This window comes from Hylobates moloch, unplaced genomic scaffold (assembly GCF_009828535.3).
Source record: "Hylobates moloch isolate HMO894 unplaced genomic scaffold, HMol_V3 SCAFFOLD_14, whole genome shotgun sequence".
Taxonomy (NCBI): Eukaryota; Metazoa; Chordata; class Mammalia; order Primates; family Hylobatidae; genus Hylobates; species Hylobates moloch.
Window position 1 is genome coordinate 49,156,667 of NW_026652289.1, and position 12,162 is coordinate 49,168,828.

The 12,162-nt window shown below is 41.2% G+C and overlaps 1 pseudogene; it reads left to right on the forward strand.

Annotated features, from left to right (window-relative positions):
• Nucleotides 1-280: 280 nt before the first annotated feature.
• On the forward strand, nucleotides 281-1,027 carry LOC116482426 (ribosomal protein uL30-like; annotated as a pseudogene).
• Nucleotides 1,028-12,162: the final 11,135 nt, after the last annotated feature.

Below are 12,162 nucleotides of genomic sequence, written 5' to 3' on the forward strand. Positions count from 1 at the left end.
TGGTTCACGTCTGTAGTCCCAGCACTTTGGGAGGCAGCAGGTGGAACACCTGAGGTCAGGAATTCAAGACCAGCCTGACCAATATGGTGAAACCCCATCTCTACTAAAAATACAAAAATTAGCTGGGCAAGGTGGCTCGTACCTGTAGTCCCAGCTACTCGGGAGGCTGAGACAGGAGAATCGCTTGAACCCAGGGGGCAGAAGTTGCAGTGAGCTGAGATTGCGCCACTGCACTCCAGCCTGGGCGACAGAGCGAGACTCCGTCTCAAAAAGCAGTAGCTGCAACACTAGAAAGATGGCAGAGCAAGAGCAAAGAAAAACTTCTTTGGTTCCAGAAAATCTCCTGAAAAAAGGGAAGGCTTATCAAGCCTTCAAAGCCACCCAGGCAAAGGAGGCACTTTTGGCAAAGAAGGATCAGAGGAAAGGAAAAGGGTTCAGGTTTAAGCGACTGGAATCATTCCTACATGATTTCTGGCAGCAGAAACATGACAAGATGCATCTCAGATGACTAGAAGTGAAATCTCATGCCTTGGAATTCCCAGATAAACATTCCTTGGCTTTGTTGTATGCATCGAAAGGATTGATGGTGTGAGTTTACTGGTGCAGAGAACCATTGCAAGACTTTGCCTAAAGAAAATTTTTAGTGGTGTCTTTGTAAAAGTCACTCCCCAGAACCTAAAAATGCTGCATATTGTGGAACCTTATGTGACCTGGGGATTTCCAAATCTGATGTCTGTCCTGGAACCCATTTTGAAACGTGGACAAGCCAAGGTCAAGAATAAGACCCTCCCACTGACAGCCAACACAGTTATTGAGGAGCACCTGGGGAAGTTTGGTGCCATTTGCTTGGAAGATCTCATTCATGAAATTGCCTTCCCAGGGAAGCATTTCTAGGAGATCTCATAGTTCTTGTGCCCTCTCAGTGGCCCATCATGGTACTAAAAATAGAGTGGGCTTCCTCAAGGAGATGGGCACACCTGGCTATCAGGGTGAATGCATCAATCAGCTCATCCGCCTGCTTAACTAGGTCCAGGTGCCAAACTGCAGTAAATTTTTATCAGTGAAGTGGAAGCATGTGTTTCTGTTTTTTTTTTTCTTGGAATTTTTATTGAGTATCTTCAGAGAAGATTATTTCCTGCTTTATCTTCAAAAACTGGAAAGGAAGGGTCAAAGAAAAGATAGTAGTTGATGTTCATGGCAAGCACCTCTCATCACAATCCAGTTCCAAGGAAAAATTCCAGCATTTTCTACATTGGCCGCCATCTCGTCTGAAATCAGCACATTCCATGGAGGAAGGAGTCCTGCTTTGGTGCATCTTCTATCCCAGGGTTTAATGTTGGTAAATGAGTAACTCTAGCATTTGTACAAGGCTCCCTAAGACTCCTGCAGTGGTCGACCAAGCCCAGGGACATAATTGAATCTGGAGATTCCTGGGGCCTTGTTTTGAAAAAGACTTGAAATACACATAGGAAGAAAGCACCAAAAATAAATGTTCACTTGTCTCTGAAAAAAAAAAGAGTATAAGAATATTAAGGGATTATATTTTGATCCCTTAGTCCATCATTCTCCTGGAGTGTTTGAAAGAGTGAACATTGAAGGAGAAAGAAAAAAATATCTCTGGAGAATGAGGCTGCCGTGCTGTGGCAGTTTTCCCTTCCCTGGGCAGTGGAGAGTTGCTGAGAGGGATGATGCTTTGAGATCACTTCAGGCTCGGTGTGAAGGTCTTCACCTTTAGAACTTGATATGTGTTCTGAGGGTTGAAGGGAAACAATACACTGGTAGTAGACTCAGAAATATGAAATCTAAAGGCAGGAGGTTGCAGCAGGCTTTCGACCCCAGGAAGCAGAACAAAGAGGAGGATAATTGCTTTGGGGGTAGGTGCCACTTCCACCACTGGCAGGGGCAAGCTTTCAGGAATGTTTCCCATACAGCAGATGTGGGCATTGGGAAAACCAGCATGAAATGTAGACTTTGCCCAAGGGGCTTTGTCCACGAGGGCCATTGGGAGGGCAGTGGGGGCTCTAACAGGAATGTATACAAGGCCTGTCTCTGGATGCCAGGTTTCAGGAGTTGGAGTCATATATAGCCAGGCCAGAGGAAAGGCATCATCCACATTGTAAAAATTTCCATTAGAGTTTCCCAGTTTCCCAAACTGCAAGAAACCCCTAAAAGAGTCTCCAGATGTCACAAAGGTACCAGCAAAGTAAGATCTTTCCCTAAATTCCCTTTCCTCCTGTGCTCAGCTGTGAACAGGTCATCTGGGAAGATGAGTGAGCAGAGGAGAAGGGTAGAAGAACAGTGCTAGGAAGAAGAGAAGAAATCCCCCATTAACCTGATACCCCAGTGTTATAGGACCTAGCAAAGGGGTAGGTGTCCTTGATTTTTCATTGCTGCTACCTGACCATTGCTTTTTCTTTTTCCCTAAAGCCTTCCAGCTTCCTTAGCAAATGTCATCAGTTACACTGCCTATTTACCCTTTTTGTAGCACTTATGCCCAATCTTTATGGCTATTCTTTTTTGATCATTTATTCATTGAATGTTAGCAATTGGTTTACTGCCTATCTCTATAATCATCATGCTTGGTGACTTCAACATCTATGTAGAATGCTCATCCAAAAGCCTGACCTCTCAGCTTCTTGATTCCCTTTTTTCTTTGTCTTTTCCTCTGTCACAGTTCAGCCACCAATTATTAATAATGGTACCACCTCCAAAATCTTGACTCAAGTTTCCCATTCTATGATCTTTCTGCCACACTTCTATTTTAAATTCTACCAATTACTTGACCTATAAGGACCTCCCAGTCATCAATTAAGTCCACTACATTTCTTTACTTTCATTTTTATCTATGAATTCCATGGTTTATCATTATAACCACTCATTGGCTTAACCACTTAACTGTCTTACCCCTGTATCCCTCTGTCATACTTGTCTAATTTGGCTAAAGGCAGTACTCTGTTTGCTTTTCACCTGTTTAAATATGACTAGAAAAAACCATAACCATACTCAATGGTCTTGCTCTAATTTAAGACCATGTAACTCAGCAAGCCTTATCCATTTTTCTGATCAGTTCCTTTGTCCATTCTCCTGAATAACCACTTCAACCTTCTTCCTAACCTCCCACCTCACCCTCATTCCCTTTTTAGTCTAAGCTAACGATCTAGCTTTTTTTTTCTTTAAATAAGAAAGCAGAAATAATCAGAATATAACCTCCTTATTTTCCATAACTAGGCCTGCATACCTACCTATATCTACAATACTTATGTCCTTTGTCTTCCCTTTTCTTATAAAGGATAAACTGTCTCTTCTTCTGCCCAAGGCCAAGTTTCATTCTTGTGCCCTGGATTCCAATCCCTCTGTCCTACTCATACTTTGCTTTGTTAATGATCATTTCTCTCCTTCAAGAACAATTTTCCCTTCAAGTGAATCATTCCCTTCACCAAATAAACATACCCCAATATCTCCCATATACAAAATAACTATCCCTGGAATCCACATGCCCCTCCAATTATAGCCTTATTTATCTTCTCTAAAGGCAAAACCATCTTTAAAGTGTTTTCTATACTTACCTTCTTCATGTCCCATGTTCTTGAAACATCTAATTACCACCACTCAACTGAAACTCTTGTCAAGGTCACCAATGATTTCCATGTTAAGTCTAATGGTCAATTCCAAATGCTCATCTTGGTAGATCCTTCAGCTTATTTAATGCGTTAGGTTACTCCCTCTTTCTTGAAATACTTTCCTAGACTCTACTCTTCTGCCTTTCCTCCTACCCCGCTGCCAGCTCTGTCACTGTCTTCTTATTCTTAGTTCAATCCTTCTTTTATTCACTACCTCTAAATGTTGGAGTGTCCCAAGGTGCAACTCTTAGATCATTTTCTTCTTCCTGCATTTGCTTCCTAGGCAATCTCATCTAGCTTCATGGCATCAAAAGCTCTAATACACTAATGATTTCCAAATTTACCCAGCCCATTTCCCGATTCTGACCTACAAATTTGGAAATACAACTGGCTTCTCTATTCTCCCAGCTCAGCTGTCGCATAGATATCTCAAACATAGCATGTTCAAAGCAATTCTTTATTTACTTCTTCCCACAAATCTGATCACACCTGTCCCATTCATTCTCCCCCATTCTCATATAGGGCACTTTGCTTAGGTCCAAAGCCAAGGCATCTTTCTCAACTTTCCTCTTTCTTTCACACCCTGTTATGGATTGAATATTGCCCCCTAACCCCCAACAACAAACACCAAAACAAAACATAAACAAGATACTTTGAAATCCTAGCAACCAGTACCTCACAATGTGACCTTATTTGGAAATGGTATAATTAGTCAAGATGAGACCATACTGGAATAGCGTGGGCCCCTGGCCCAATATGATGGGTGTCCTTGTAAGAAGATGGCCATGTAAAGACAGACATGTACAGGAAATTCCCTGTGTGACAATGAAGGCAAAGATTGAATTTACAGCAGCTGCCCACTAAGGAATGACAAAGACTGACAGCAAACCACCAGAAGCTAGGAATAGGCAAGGAACTATTGCCCTGCAGGTTTCAGAGCGAGCATGACCTTGCTGACACCTTGATTTCAGATGTCTAACCTCCAGAACTGTGAGACAATACATTTCCATTGTCTTAAGCCACTCAGCTTGTTTTGCTTGGGTGCAGAAGCCATAGGAAGCGAATGTATGTCCCATATTCCACTCAGTAGCAAGTCTTCTTGGTTCTGCCTTTGGAAAGATAGCAATAACCTGTCAATTTTTCTCCCTGCCTCCACTCTTGCCCTGGCCCACCAGAGCTATTTTCTATGGCTCAGTTCAAGTGATCTTTTCAAAATGTAACCAGGTCATGCCATTTCCTTGCTCAAGACCTTCGAATGGCTTCTCATTACAAACAGAATAAACCTTAAATGTCTTACCCAGGCTTATCGGGCTCTGCATATCCTGGCCTCCAGCCTCCTCTCATCTCCTATCCTTTGCTCACTCAGGTCTCAGCACATTGACCTTCTTGCTGTTGCTGTGACACGCTGAGCTGGTCTAGCTGATATGGTTTAGATATTTGTCCTCCTAAAATCTCTTGTTGAAACCTGATCCTCAATCTTGGAGGTGGGGCCTGGTGGGAGGTGTTTGGGTCATGGGAGTGGATCCCTCATGAATGGCTTGTTGCAGTCCCCATGGTAATAAGTGAGTTCTCACACAGTTAGTTCCTCCGGAACTGATTGTTGAAAAGAGCCTGGCACCTCCTCTCTCTCTCTTGCTTCCACTCTCATCATGTGATCTGCACACACCACTTCCCCTTCACCTTCTGCCATGAGTGGAAACTTCCTGAGGCCCTCACCAGAAGCAGATGCTGGCGAGATACTTCTTGTACAGGTTGCAGAACCCTGAACCAAAAAAACCTCTTTTCTTTGTAAATAACACTGCCTCAAGTATTCCTTTATAACAACACAAAAATGGACTGACACCAGCCTTAGGGCACCTGAGTTTGCAATTCTCTCTGTCTAGAATGCTCTTTCCCCACATGTATTCATGCCTTAGTTCTCCTTCTCATTAAGGCTCCTTCTCTTATCCCCAGAGAAGCTCTCTATGCCTACCTGATCTTAATTGGCCCTTCTGACACTTTACTCTGCTTTATTTCTCTTCCTAGCACACATCCCCATCTGAAATTTTCATATTTATTGATTGCACTATTAAATTGCCAGTGCCTTTGCAGAGTCACGCATGTGGTAGATAGCGAATGAATGAATGAATGCCAGCATTTGTCCAAAATTCAAATATAAAGTTAAAAAAAAGACTTCCACCTCTTTCATTTTTAATTAAAGTTTTCCTGGTTTTGACAGAACTTTTAGAAATGAATATCTCTGTGGTGAAGAAACATTTATCTAAAGTTTAGCAATTTCTTCAGTGTCTTGGCAATTCTTCTCTCTTCTGTTAAATACAATTAATATTAAATTTAAAACCTTTTATTTAAATAACATGAGAAACATAGTCCCAGTTGCTGTATAAATGCAAAGAGCAATGTCTGCAGTGATAGTCCCCCAGTAGGGATGATGATTTACAGGGAGGGGGTTGGATTTGGAGGAGATTTTTGTTTGTTTGTTTTCTTTTTTGTACTCTTAGATATCAGTTGAATGTTTATAGCTAGTGTATGTCTTTCATATAAAATATACTCCCATTATTCTTTTTAGAAACCTCTCAAATAAGGTTTTAATAACAGAATATAGCAAAATTAAAATATAAAAAAGCAAGGTTTATGTTTGACACAAGCTGACGTCTTAAGAGAAAACTTGAGATATGCCTTAATTTCAAAGGATGTAGGAGAATCAGAAATTACTTTTTATTCATTCAGACTGATATTTCACAGCAAAGCAAACTGAGGTAGTTTGGCTATTCGGTGCATAGGACTATACCATTCAGAAGTAGAAAAAAGTATCCTAGAACTCTGTGAATTCAAACCTCATGTATTTCCAAAGACATTTTAAATCTGCCTTTTAGAATTTTGCTCCCAGAGATGGACCAGATTTGGCTTTCTCTCAAACATAGTCTCCTTGGAGAGAGATCATCTGAAGGACACAAGTGTGCTTGTTAATGGAAAGGAAAGGAAAGTGACTGTCTCTGCTTGGTGGTTGCTTGGGAAGCTTCAGCAGGAGCTGGGTATTGAAAAATGGGAAGAGGACAAGGAAAGGAAGAGAATTCCAGAAGTAACTGTGGGGATGAAGGAATGAGTTATACAAGCTAATGGTCTATCCCAGGAATGCCACACAATCTCTGTGTGGCTGGACAATGTGGGGAATGGGAGAAAGCAAAAGGAGAGGAAGCTGGAAAGGTAGAGGGGCCAAGCTAGGAGGGGCCCTGAATGCCAAACCAAAGAGTTTAGGTTTGATTCTGGAGGCCAGGAGCACACCCCAAAGAGAGAAGTAAGAGCACATAGATGTAAGATCCCAAACACAGATGTAAGAGCTGTGTTTCTGATCTGTATTTTTGGAAGATGACTGTGGTGACTGCATGGAGGAGGGATAAGGCCAGGGTGAGACCAGATGCAAGGCAAACTTGTTCAGAAGCTGTTGTAATGATGGAGGGAAGAGAGAATGAGGACCAGAGAGAAAGACATAGAAGGCATACCGATGCAAGATTGTAAAGTAGAAATGATTGGGTTTGATGACTGATTTGATATGGCAGGAACTGGGAGGAGATTGAAGAGGAAGGAATCAAAAGATGGCTCTCAGATTTACAGTTTGAATAGCAGGTCATTGGGGCTGACCTAAGAATTTTATAAAATGAACCAAGTTACCATACTGAGAATGAGTTTCTGGTTTATAAAATCTGTATATGTTCCTGTTCATGAAAAGTTTCACCATTTGGTGACTTACTGTTTCTAACATGCAGATGTGATGCCAGGCCTGGGAGCATGCCCTAGCTGGACAATATGGTCTTGTACCAGGTGCCACCCCACAGCCCCAATGAGGAGAGATGCTTTAGGAAACATCCACAGAACATCAGGGCAGGTATGACAATCTTTCTGAACATTTCAAAGAAACTTGCAATGTGCAGGTTTCCTTGGCAAACTTTTCTAGTGACACCATTGAGATTCAGCTAAGCCACTAGGTACTCATAAGGTTTTTTAAGCCAAATTGTGAAATGTGAGTTGTCAGTCTCTATTCCCCAGGAAGAAACAGTTATCAGTAAAGACAGATGTGGTGGTTGCAACATTTAGATGAAATATTGATGACTTCTAAAAGGCCAGCTGGTAATCACTATTCCTTTTGATTCTGGAACCAATGATTGCGGTGATTCAGCTCTGCTATAATTTCTTAGGGAATATGGCATGGGGGAGTGTGTGTTCCATGTTGAAACTTTAAGAACTTCTCAGCTCTTGGAGTCCCTAAGTCTTCAGAGCATACTTCCAAGATGAGAAATCAACCAAGGCTCTGCACCAAAATTTACCATGCTTAAGTCTCACCTTCTCAGTCCTTATCTGTTTTTAGCAAACTGTCAAAATGTCTATCAATGAAGCACATGCTTGAGGTTTATCTAGATAGATATTGGTCTTCCTGACTAACTTGATTTCCAAGGACCCCACGTGCTTTTGATGGTCAGTCCTGGCTGCCTCTGGTCTTTGCTCCCTTGATTTCCTTCATTTGATATGTTGCCTTTGCCTTCTCACTGCTTATTTAGATCCTTCCCATGCTCAAACCAAGCTCATAAACTCCATATTTTTGTGAAAACTTTTCCACTTGAAATTTATTGATTTATTCTTTTTGTTTGTTAGAACTTTGTGTATATGCTCAAGATAGCATTTGCTAATTTGCCCTGTGATCAAGAATTACCCTTACTGGACTTTAAGTGTTTGAAGGAGGGACTGTGGGTTGACCTATGTTTATGAATTTCTGCCCTCCCCCAGCCCCTCTCCCTCCAAAGCCCAAGACAGTGCCTTCAAAAGCAGCAGCTATTTTATTGAGGATTTTGGTATGATTTTAGATGCAAACACTCATGTAATCTTCAAACCAACTCAAGAAAATAGACGCTATTTTTATCTCCATTTTCCATGTTCTTTGACCTGGCAATTCTATTTATAAGAATTTATCCTATAAATATATTTGCACATATGAAACTGGCCCATGTACAAGGGTATACAAGGTTGCTCACTTCAGCACTGATTATAACAATGAGTGGAAACTTAATTAGAGGATTGGCTAAACAAACTATAGTGAATCTGTGAAATAAAATGTGATTGGTCTGGAAAGGTCTCTAAGACACATTTTTAAGTGAAAAAAAGCAACCAAGTTATACAGATGGTATATATAATATATTCCTATTTATACAAAATAATATATTTGTGCATATATTTGCAAATCTGTGCATAGATTATCTTTGGAAGGATATACACTATAACAAGTAGACAACACTTGTTATCTCTGGGGAGAGTTACTCAGAGTCAGGTTACCTTGGTCATCACCCTGGTGATCTGACAGGACCCCACACTCCCATCTTAGGGGTCGTCCATCCCCAGTGTATCTCAGCCACTTAAACTGGAACCACATTACCACTAATGGTGGGTTTAAGTGCTTAATTTTTAAATCCAGTGGAGGTTGAGCTAGAAAAATAAGTGTAAAAGAATCCTTCTGTAATTTAGCAAGATGCTAGAATTCTTTCTTTTTAATTAAAAACCAAAACACTGAGACCATGCAGCAGCACATTAATCACAAGAGTAGTGATATTGTTCCGTATTAATGGAAATTTCTGAAGGCAATCATATGAAAATGTTCAATTATGATCTACAAAGGCCATGAACCCCTCGGATGTCTGTGGAGACTGAAAGGAGACCCTTTGTGCACCCACTGGGAGTCTTCCTTCCTGCCGCCATGTTTTCTCATTTCCCTTCAGGGTGGTGTCCGTGAAGTTTTCCTCTAAAGGCACTCCAGCTGAGCTGTCAACTTCCTGGGCTTTAATGCATAGTGATTGCTGCTATTTTTGTTATTTTCCATTTCTCTGATGCTGCTGCATTGTCCCTCCTGCGGTTGCCCTTTTCTGTTCTTTAGTATTTTAATTAATGTTGTTTAATTATACTTGGCCCCCTGAGGATTTTTGAGGGGTGAATTCAATGGGAAGGACTGAATGAATAAATTCTCCAGTCTTTTGCACACTTGTTATCAAGAGCTTCTCACCCAGGGGCACACCCAATTATTTCCAACACATCAATAATGCCAAAGGGAGGGACGATGGGATGTTTAGGAAGAAAAGAGGCCTGGAAAATGACTACTTTTTATTCCATGGTCCCAGCCTATAGGATGAGGTCATTATATGATTGGAATTATAGGAGAAGCAACATTTTACCTATACCCTCTTATATTTTTTTGGCTGGGTCTGAGAATTAAATTGACATGAAACAAATGGGCAAGAGAAAAACATACAAATTTATTTAATGCAAGTTTTATGTAGCAAGGGAGGCTTCATAGGGAAATGAAGACCCAAAGATGCAGTTAGAGTTGAACACTTGTGTATTGAATTGGACAAAGATCAGTAAGTTGTGAAAATGTGGGGAGGCAAAGGGGCTAACTAGGGTAGTTAACTGAGTGGACAAATGACCAAGAAGATAAGGGTTAGTTTCACAGGTGCTATAGTTTGGTTTGTTTGACCCCTGCACATTTCACATTGAAATTTGATTTCCGATGTTGGGAATAGAGCCCAATGGGAGGTGTTTGGGTCATAGTGGCAGATCCCTTATGAATTTCTTGGTGCTGTCTTCATGCTAATGAGTGAGCTCTTATTCTATTAGTTCCCATGAGAGCTGGTTGTTGAAAAGAGGCTGGCATCTTCTCCTCTCTCTTGCTTTCTCTTTCGGCACGTGATCTGCACACACCAGTTCCCCTTACCCTTCCTCCATGAGAGGAAGCAGCCCGAGGCCTTTACCAGAAGCAGATACTGATGCCATGCTTCTTATGCAGCTTGCAGAACTGTGAGCCAGATAAATCTCTTTTCTTTATAAATTACCCAGCCTCAGGTGCTCCTTTATAGCATCACAAAAGGACTAAGACAACAAGGTTTGTACAGACATCCCTCAGCCTCAACTCTCCTTACGATTTCCTTCTGGTATAGGGAGGACATCTTTCACATTGGAATTTCATCCCTTGCTTTAAAGAAGAAGGAGGGTTAGAGTGTTCTTTTTGTACTTGCTGTTTTCTAAGTGCTTTTAAATCAAAATAGTCAATACTCTAGAATGGCATATTTGGGGTGGTATATTTTGAACTCCTCTGAATTAAGCTTAATTCAGTTATATCTCATTAGTGATGCCCATGGGATATAGTTAACAAAATGCAGCCCAGAAGTGGACGAAGCCTTCCAGGGAGGGTTGCATTCATCTGTATCAATCAGTGGCCCTCTGTATCTCTCCTTTGTCCCTTTAAAGGTGACACATCGACACAGAATGTCACTGACTGTGCCCTTCTGTTCACCTTGAGCTCTCCCATCATGGTAAGGAGGATGTTCTTTTAGCATCTGTGCCTCAGGCTTTGTCTCCAGAACCTGCTTCTTGTTCTGACTTCTCATGGTTATAGTTAGGTCTCCTCAGAGTCCCTGACCTAAACAAGATTGACACCTTGGGCTCCCTGGAAGTTCTTTTCTATCCTCAGGCTGATTGGCTTTTCCATATGCTTTTGATTCCACCTCACATTTGCCATTTCTTTTTTTAGACTATGCCCAAATCCATCCCTCCTTTATCTCTCCACATCTATCCCCTCAGTGCATGTCCAAGGGGTCTTGCTGCTAGGCTATTGCAATCAGTGATTTCCTTACCAAGCCACTCCCTTTAAATATCCCCCAACCTGATATCATATATGATTTCTACTACCCAGAAGGTAACTGCTGAATGCTACTTTGTGAAAGACTACCATGTGAAATCATTGGTTCTGCAAAAATAAATAAAGATGACGCAAATGAGAACAAGTGAAAGCTATTTGTTCTGAGCAAGCAAAGGAGTCAACCAGCATCACTTGCAATTGGCAGAGACTCGCAGTGGAAAACTTTATAGAGGACAAAAGGAAGACTGCAGGTGTGCCCTGATTGGAGGCTGTTGGAAGTGGGGAAGTTACAAGCAGGCTAACCAGAAGTGGGGCATCTTATGTTATGGGTTAGGGGAGCATATTTGGCCTTCCCTGATTGGCCCTAAGTTGCAAATGGAGGGCAAAAATAGGGAAGCTGTCAGTTATTGATGAGTCCTGATGATTTGGCACTGCTTGTTACAGAGGTTGAGGTCTGGCTTCCTAGTCTGGTAGCTGCAAGTTGTAGATCAGAGTTATTTTAGTAAATGGTCTGGCCATTGTCTGTTTGTATATACAGTCTCTCAATTCTAAAAGGCATGTTTCCCACCTCCCACATTTTAACAATTTAACCGGAAATTGATGATCTTATATTCTACAACATGTCATCATTTAGTTGACAATTTTTTTTCCTTTGTAGTTTAAAAAATAATGGTGAACTTAAAATTTAATGATGAAATACATAGATTTGATGAAATACAATATTGTAGGAAAATAACTATATTTCCCCGTATGGTGAGGGACAGAAGACATCCAGAAAAAAAGTGATATTTCAATATGCATTTTAGACAACTTTATATGGTCCATTACTAAGTCATTGGTCTGGATTATATGGCTGGGATTGAGGAG